Raw genomic sequence first — 9,536 nt, 5'->3', positions numbered from 1 at the left:
CGCGCGGCCACCGCCCGGGCCTCGGGCCAATCAGGGCGGCCCGACACCGCCCCCCCTTCGCTCGCGGCGACCACGCCCACCCCTGGCCGCGTCTGGCTTCTTAAAGTGGCACGAGCCCGGCACAGGTGGGGGTGGGTGCTGAGTCCTGTCTGGGGAGGGAGTAGACACCAGAGGCGACAACAATGCAGCCAGGTGCCGCGGCCCCCGGCGCGAGGAGGCCTCCAGGTGCGTGACTGGGCGCCCGGCGGCGTGGGGGGAGGAGACGGTTGGCCCGCGCAGCGGCCGCCAGTGCGTGCAGTGAGGCGCCTTGGAGCGCAGCGCGGGACAGCCTCGGCTGGCCGGGCGACCCGCGCGCTGTACATCCGGGTCCCAGCGCGGCCGAAGGAGCGCGGGCGCTACACCTCCTTGGTTGGCCCCCGGAGGAGAAATGCCGGACCCCCTGCCCAATTCCCGGGATGCCGGCGAACCGTCCCTCCCCACCCCGCCCCCCTAGTTCCGCCTCCCCACCCACAGTAAACCTTCGGAATCTGCACTAACCGGAAACTCCCCTGCTCAAGAGCTCTCCGTGGCTCCCCAGTGCCCGCGGGCCGCTGTACTCAAACTTTCGTGTGCCAAAACCTGGAAGCAAGAGGACAAAAACATATTCCAGGGCCCATCCCTTGAGATGATAAATCTCAGGGCAAGAATTAGGCGAAATTTAAAACAGCGCCCCAAATGACTCAGTTATCAAGATAAGTATGTTTGTGCGGTATTTTTTAAAATAAAATTAATGCAAAAAAATCCATGATGAAGAAAATACTAAAATTTAAGTAAAGAAGGAATCCAGCTCTGCAATTGTACAGGGACTTCCCTCACCTCATCCAAACTCTGACTCTGCAGGGTTTTGTTTTACTTTTCCTACACTTTTTTTATTTTGAAAAGGGTGCAGAACTAGCACCCTTCACCCTTATGTACCCTTCACCCAGCTTCCCCCAATGATATCTCACATTCCCACAGTGTGTTGTCAAAACCAGGAAATTGATGTTGGTACCATACAATCAACTCAGGTACAGATATTTGGATTTCACCGGTTTTGGGGGATTTTTTTTGTTTTTTTTTTTAATTTTTATTTTATTTATTTATTTTTTGGCTGTGTTGGGTCTTCGTTGCTTTACGCGAGCTTTCTCTAGTTGCAGCGAGAGGGGGCTACTCTTCGTTGCGGTGTGCGGGCTTCTCATTGCCGTGGCTCCTCTTGTAGCGGAGCACGGGCTCTAGGCACGCGGTCTTCAGTAGTTGCATCTCACGGGCTCTAGAGCGCAGGCTCAGTAGTTATGGCGCACGGGCTTAGTTGCTCCGCGGCATGTGGGATCATCCTGGACCAGGGCTCGAACCTGTGTCCCCTGCATTGGCAGGCGGATTCTTAACCACTGCGCCACCAGGGAAGCCTGATTTCACCGGTTTTTACATGCATGCTTTTGTTGCTGGTGGTGGTGGTGATGTATAGTTTTATGAACTTTGATCACTTACAGATTCTTGCAATCATCACGATTGGAACAGCTGAAGGTGTGATAATGGTGCTATGGCTATGTTATGGAAAGAGTATTTGTCAGATGAATGGATAAAGAAGATGTGGTTTATACATGCAATGGAGTATTACTCAGCTATAAAAAAAGAATGAAATAATGCCATTTGCAGCAACATGGTTGGATCTAGAGGTTATCACACTAAGTGAAGTAAGTCACAAAGAGAAAGGGAAATACCTATGATATCACTTATATGTGGAATCTAAAATATGATACAAATGAACTTATTTGCAAAACAAATAGATTCACAGACATAGAAACAAATTTATGGTTACCAAAGGGGAAAGGCACTGGTGGGGAGGGTGGGGAGGATAAATTAGGAGTTTGGGATGAACGGGTACACACTACCATATGTAAAATAGATACAGAACAAGGTCCTGCTGTATAACACAGGGAACTATATTCAATATCCTATAATAAACCGTAATGGAAAATAATCTGAAAAAGAATATATGTATGTATATATCTGTAACTGAGTCACTTTGCTGTACACCAGAAATTAACACAACACTAAATCAACTATACTTCAGTACAAAATAAAATAAATAAATAAAATACAAGAGAAAAAAATAAAAAGAGTCTTTGTGAAGAATACATGAGGGCATATGTATAGAAGAAATGATATAGGATTTGCTTTAAACTAATGAGGAGGGAATTCCCTGGCAGTCCAGTGTTTAGGACTCTGCTTTCACTGCTGAGGGCCCGGGTCGGGGAACTAAGATCCCACAAGCCACAAGCTGTGTGGCCTGGCCAGGAAAAAAAAAAAAAAAAAAGAATGAGGAGGGCATGGGGAAAGGTGGACGAAACAAAATGGACTGTAAGTTGTTTATCGTTGAGGCCAGGGATATGGACTTATGAGGGAGTCATGATATTCAAGTAGCTAAGGCTGCTGAGCTCTCACAGAACTGCCAGATCAAGCTCTTTCTGTGTGATCAGCATTCTTGTTGACCCCTGTTTTTTACCCGGGCTCAGACATGGGAAGCAACCTGCCCAGACATAGGCAGAGCCAGAATCTTTGTTTTTTAAGATTTATTTTATTATTTATTTATTTATTTAATTTATTTTTGGCTGCATCGGGTCTTAGATGCCGCATGGGTGATCTTTTGTTGAGGCATGCAGGATCTTTCGCTGTGGCACGCAGGCTCTTGGTTGTGGCATGCGGGTTTTATCTTCTCTAGTTGCGGTGCGCAGGCTCCAGGGCGCTTGGGCTCTGTAGATTGCAGGAGTTGGGCTCTAGTTGAGGCGTACTGGCTTAGTTGCCCCGCGGCATGTGGGATCTTAGTTCCCTAACCAGGGATCAAACCCACGTCCCCTGCATTGTAAGCCAGATTCTTTACCCCTGGACCACCAGGGAAGTCCCCCAGAGCCAGAATCTTAATCCAGGCCTGACCCTCTCCAAAGAGCAGAGTCAAGTGGTAAACTGCATCAGATTTTTCCATCAGATATTCAGTAATAATTTCTTCAAATATCAAACACTTATTACATGCTAGACACTGTTTTGAATTAGAGGTGGGAAAACATTTTCTGTGAAGGTCCAGATAATAAATATTTTCAGCTTTGCGGGCTACAGCATCTGTAGCAACGGCTTAACTCAATGGGCATGGCTGTGTGCCAGTAAAACTTCATTTCTAAACACTGAATTTGAGTTTTATATAATTTTTACATGTTATGAAATATTATTCTTTGGTTCAAACACTGAAAAGAGAAAAAGAAACATTTTTAGCTCAAAGGCTGTACAGAAGCAGTTGTCTGGCTAGATTTGGCCCTTCCTTCCTTCCTCCCTCCCTTTCCTCTTTCCTTCCATCCTGCTTTTTAAAAAAAAAAATTTAATTCTGATAAAATACACATAACATAAAATTTATCATTTTAACCATTTTTAAGTGCACAGCTCAGTGGCGTTAAGTACATTCATAGTGTCTTGTGATCATCCCCACCATCCACCTCCAGAACTTTCTCATCTTCCCAAACTGAAACTCTGTCCCCAGGAAACACTGACTCCCCAGCCCCTCCCCCAGTCCCTGGCCCCCACCATCTACTTCCTGTCTCTGTGGATGTGACTCCTCTAGGGACCTCCTGTGAGTGGAATCAGACAGAATTTGTCCTTTTGTGTCTGGCTTATTTCACTGAGCATCATGTCCTCAAGGTTCATCCATGTTGTAGCAGGTGTCAGAATCTCCTTCCTTTTTAAGGCTCGGTAATGTTCCACTGTGTGGATGGACAATTTGTTTATCCATTCATCTGTCGATGGACACATGGGTTGTTTCCATCTTTTGGCTATTGTAAACAGTGCTGCTATGAATATGGGTGTACAAATAGATCTTTTTTTTTTTAAAGATTCTTTTTTTTAAGGATTTAAAAAAAATTAATTTATTTAATTTATTTTTGGCTGCGTTGGGTCTTCGTTGCTGTGCGCGGGCTTTCTCTAGTTGTGACGAGCGGGGGCTACTCTTTGTTGTAGCCAAATGAAGACTGTTGAAGCGCAGGCTTCTCATTGCGGTGGCTTCTCTTGTTGCAGAGCACGGGCTCTAGGTGTGCGGGCTTCAGTAGTTGTGGCTCACGGGCTCTAGAGCGCAGGCTCAGTAGTTGTGGTGCATGGGCTTAGTTGCTCTGCAGCATGTGGGATCTTCCCTGACCAGGGCTTGAACCTGTGTCCCCTGCATTGGCAGGTGGATTTTTAACCACTGGACCACCAGGGAAACCCTACAAATAGCTCTTTGAGACCCACTTTCAACTCTCCTGGGTGTATACCCTGAAGTGGAATTGCTGGATCATATGGTAGTTCTACTTTTAATTTTTTGAGGAACCTCCATACCGTTTACCATTCCCACCAATCGAGCACAAGGGTTCCAGGTTCTCTACATCACTTGTTACTTGTTTTCTTTGTTTTTGTTTCTTTCTTTTTGTTTGTTAGTTTTTAATAATAGCCATCCTGATAGGTGTATGGTGGTATCTCATGGGGGTTTGATTTTAACTCCCTAAGGGTTAGTGATTAGGATTCTCAGTTTTTCATGTGCTTATTGCCCATTTGTATATATTCTGTGAAAAAATGTTTATTCAAGTCTTTTACCTACTTTTAAAAATCAGGGTTTGTTTTTGTGTTGCTGAGGTGTAAGAGTTCCTTCTATATTCTGGACATCAATCCCTCATCAGATATATGATTTGCAACTATTTTCTTCTATTCCCTAGGTTGTCTGACTCAATATTATTAAGATGTCAACACTACCCAAATTGATCTACAGATTCAATGCAATTCCTGTTAAAATCCCAACAACGTTTTCAGAGATAGAAATGTCCCTTCTAAAATTCATAGAGGGGACTGCTGGTGGCGCAGTGGTTAAGAATCCACCTCCAATGCAGGGGACTCGGGTTTGGTCCCTGGTCAGGGAACTAGATCCCCACATGCATGCCACAACTAAGAGGTCACGTGCCGCAACTAAGGAACCTGTGTGCTGCAACTAAGACTCGGCACAACCAAAAATAAATAAATAAAATTTAAAAAGTTAAAGAAAAAAAATTAAAATTCATATGGAATCTCGGGGCTTTTGTGGCGGTCCAGCGGTTAGGACTCCGTGTTTCCACTGCAGGGAGCGCCGGTTCCATCCCTGGTTGGGGAACTAAGATCGTGAATGCCCTGCAGTGCAGACAAAAAAAAAAAATCATATGGAATCTCAAGGGATCCCACATCGCCATTACCATCCTGAAAAAGAAGAATAAACTTAAGGACTCACATTCCCTGATTTCAAATTTTACCATAAAGCTACCTAAATAAAACAGTGTGATACTGGCATCCACACAGAAGCATAGACCAATGGAGTAGACTTGAGAGCAAATTTTATGTGTATGTTAACCACAGTTTTTTTTAAGTATAAAAAAAGAGGGAATTGTCTGGAGGTCCAGTGGTTAGGACTCTGTGCTTTCACTGCCGAGGGCGCGGGTTCAATCGTTGGTCAGGGAACTAAGATCCCACAAGCCGCGCAGCCAAAAAAAAGAAAGAAAGAAAAATAGAAAAAAAATTGTCTTTGGCAGCCTTTTCTTATCAGGGACAAAATGTTAGCTACAAAGCCCCAATCCCCTCTTCCCCAAACCCACTGCTTCCCAAATTGATATTTTTGATTGCTTTACCTGAGGCCTTTCTACCAGGTGATTAGTATTTTATTTTTCAAAAAATGAGGAGAAAGAGAAGCTGAGAATATTTAAAAGAGCCAGTGTGGAAAATGGCTGGGTTGACTGCCTTTCAGAAAAAGGAGGTCAATTAACCTTTGACCCACCAATTCCACTTTCCACGGAAATCACTGTAATCTGCTGATGGTAACAATACCAGCTAATACTTACTGTCAAGCCTCGTGTTTTTTGTTGTTATTGTTGTTGTGTTTTCTTGGCCGCGCTGCAGGGCATGTAGGATCTTAGTTCCCCGACCAGGGTTTGATCCCTTGCATTGGAAGCATGGGTCTTAACCACTGGACTGCCAGAGGAATCCCAAGCCTTGTTTTAAGCATTTAACATGTGCTACCATTTCATCCTCATGAAATAGGTACCATTGAAACCCCATGAAATGGGTACCATTATTAGGTCCAATTTACAGATGAGAAAACTGAGGTAACCAACCCCATGAAATAGGGACCATTATTAGGTCCAATTTACAGATGAGAAAACTGAGGTCTTGAGTGGTTACGTGACTTGCCAATGTCACCTAGGAAAACAAGTACATTGAAATTGCCCTTGAATATTCAGACCCAGGGAAGAGCTGAAGTCACAGCTCAAGTCTGAAGGCTGTCTCCTGGCAGAATTCCTGCTTAGTAAGATCAGTCTTTTTGTGCTAGTCAGGCCTTCAACTGATTGGATAAGGCCTACCCACATTAGGGAGGGGAATCTGCTTTACTTAATAGTCCACTGATTTAAAATATCAATGTCATCTGAAAACACCTCACAGAAACAGCCAGAATAATGTTTGACCAAATACTGGGCACCGTGGCTCAACCAAGCGGACACATAAAATTAACCAGCGGGACTTCCCTGGTGGTCCAGTGGTTAAGACTCCATGCTTCCACCACAGGGGGCACAGGTTAAATCCGTGGTTGGGGAACTAAGATCCCACATGCCATGCGACACGGCCAAAAAAAAAAAAAATTAAAATTAACCCAATTAAAATTAATTAACCCAGGGTAGGATAGGATTTGTATTTACAAAGATCCCGCTGGCAGCAGTGGAAAATGGCTGGTGGGGAATAATAGCAGAGGCAGGAGGCCAGGGAGGAGGCTGGTGCAGTCACCCAGGCAACTGATGATGGGGTCCTGGACCAGGGTGGGGGCCAGGGGGGATGGGGTGAAATGGACAGAGTCAACAGGTTTGTTTTATTTTATTTATTTAAATAAATAAAATTTATTTATTTAATAAATTTATTTATTTATTTTTGGCTGCGTTGGGTCTTCGTTGCTGCGCGCAGGCTTTCTCTAGTTGTGGCGAGTGAGGGCTACTCTTTGTTGTGGTGCGCAGGCTTCTCATTGCGGTGGCTTCTCTTGTTGCAGAGCACGGGCTCTAGGGCGCGCGGGCTTCAGTAGTTGTGGCGCACAGGCTCAGTAGTTGTGGTGCACGGGCTTAGTTGCTCCGCACCATGTGGGATCTTCCTGGACCAGGGCTCAAACCCGTGTCTCCTGCATTGGCAGGCGGATTCTTAACTACTGCGCCACCGGGGAAGTCCACCAGGTTTGTTTTAAATGTACAATTTAATGAGTTTTAATATCACTGTGCTCTAATTGTAAAGCGTTTCTGTCACCCCAAAAAGAAATCCCGTCCCCATTAGCAGTCACTCCTCTGTCCCCTAGGCCCTGACAACCACTAACCCACTTTCTGTCTCTGTGGATTGGCCTGTTCTGGACATTTCATATAAATGGAATCACACACTATGTGGCTTTTTGTGTCTGGCTTCTCTCACTGAGTGTCGTGTATTCAGGGGTCATCCACGTTGTAGCATGTGTCAGTGCTTCACGCCTTTTTATGGCTTAATAATATTCCACTGTGTGAATGGACCACATTTTATTTTTCCATTCCTCAGCCCCCACCATCTTTCTCCTGGACCAGCGCAATCCTCAAGGCCATGCCTCCCCCCTGCAGCCCCTCCCCCACCATGGTCTGTCCTCCCCACAGAAGCCACTAGAGAGCATCCCGTCCCCAGTACCTGAGTACCTGAGTCAGGTCCTGCCCCTCCTCTGCCCACAGCCCTCCAGCCCTCCTGGGATCCTACTTCCCTCAGGGTAAAAGCCCAGATCTTCCCTGTGAACTATAAGGCCCCGCCCACCCCCCATCTTCACCTCCTTCCTCTCTCTCTCCTCTTCACTCACTCTGCTTCAGTCAACTCCTAGCTGTTCCTTCAATATGCCAAGCATGGTGCTGCCCCAGGGCCTTTGCCCAAGCTGTTTCTCCCACCTGGAATGCCCTTCCCCCAGACACCCACAATTGCCCCCTCCCTGATCTTCTTCAGGGCTCTGCTCGGATATCTCCTTATACATATTAAGTGTTTGCTACCATCCGCCCCCAGTACGGCGTTCCCTAATGCTATTTCACTTCTTTCCATGGCACTTCTCACCATCTGACATATCACATATTTATTTACTGTCTTCCCTGCCATCTCTCACTAAACTATAAGCCCCCCAGGACAGGGATGCTTGTTCTGTGTCCCCAGAACCTCACTCAATGTCGGGAAGACAGGAGGTGCTCACTAAGTATGTGTTGGATGAATGAATACTATCTGCACTCGAAAAATTTAGACCATGTTGTAAATAATCAAATATAGGGTTTTTCTCAACCTTGGCACTGTGGACATTGTGGCCAGATCATTGTCTGGGGGGCCGTCCTGGGCACTGTGGGGTATGAAGCAGCCTCCCTGGCCCCCACCCACTTGATGCCAGGAGCCCCCCCTCCAGCTGTGATAATTACCAAGGTCCCCAGACATGGCCCAGCGTCCCCTGAGGGCAAAATCACTCCTGGGTGTGACCCTGTGCTGGAGGGTGAGGATTACCCGTTCCATTTTACAAATGAGGCTTACATCAGGCACAGGAGGTATCAGAGTTCTGCTCATTGGGGTTCTTCACTCATATGCTCCCCTATACCCTGGGGGACCACACATCCCAGGGGCCTGGGATAAGCCTGGTTTACAACCATCATTCTGGTGTAAATCAATTAGTGTCCCTTTTGCTTTCAGACCCGTCCTGATTTGCACTTTGGTGAATGCCTACATCCACTCAAGCTGGAATCAGGCACAGTGTATGACTCAGCATTCCCACTCCTGTGTATGTACCCAATAGAAATGCTGCCAGGACACGTGCTAGAATGTTCCATAGCCGCATTAGTCATAACCGGCCCCAGCTGGAAACAACCCAAATGCCCACCAACAGTGAAACGGATAAGTAAATTGTGCCAGGGTCTCAGAAAGAGAATGGAGCAGTGAGAACAGGTGAAATTCAGTCATCCCCAACATGGGTAAACCTTCGTATGAATGTTGAGTGCAAGAAGCTGGATTGAAAAGAGACCATGCTGCTGTGACTTCCCTGGTGGTCCAGTGGTTAAGAATCCATCTTGCAATGCAGGGGACACGGGTTCGATCCCTGGTCGGGGGACTAAGATCCCACATGCCGCAGAGCAACTAAGCCCGTGCGCGGTAACTACTGAGCCCACACACCACAACTAGAGAGAAGCCCACATGCTGCAGTGAAAGATCCCGCATGCCGCAGCTAAGACCCAACGCAGCCAAAAAGTAAATAAAAATAAAAAAATAAGGAATAAGAGTTAAAAACAAAAAAAGGCCATGCTGCATGATTCAAGGTGTATGAAATTCAAAAATAGCCCTCCCCCCCCCCCCCAGTTTGTGTTGTTGGAAGACAGGATGCTGGGTATCTTTGGGAGGTAGTGACTGGAAGAGACACAGGCGATTTCTGGGGTTTCTGAGAGCTGGTCATTCTGTATCTTGATTTTCATATT

At 46.2% G+C, this 9,536-nt stretch overlaps 1 long non-coding RNA gene across 1 annotated transcript; it reads left to right on the top strand.

Annotated features, from left to right (window-relative positions):
* Positions 1-73: 73 nt before the first annotated feature.
* On the top strand, positions 74-5,443 carry LOC309656644. The gene is made up of 2 exons (XR_014261468.1): positions 74-225; positions 514-5,443. It is a non-coding gene; the product is annotated as an uncharacterized lncRNA (long non-coding RNA).
* The last annotated feature ends 4,093 nt before the right edge of the window (positions 5,444-9,536 follow it).

Source organism: Balaenoptera physalus, assembly GCF_965194825.1.
Source record: "Balaenoptera physalus genome assembly, chromosome: 3".
In the NCBI taxonomy this organism is placed as follows: domain Eukaryota; kingdom Metazoa; phylum Chordata; class Mammalia; order Artiodactyla; family Balaenopteridae; genus Balaenoptera; species Balaenoptera physalus.
This window is presented reverse-complemented; position numbering and strand designations above follow the sequence as displayed.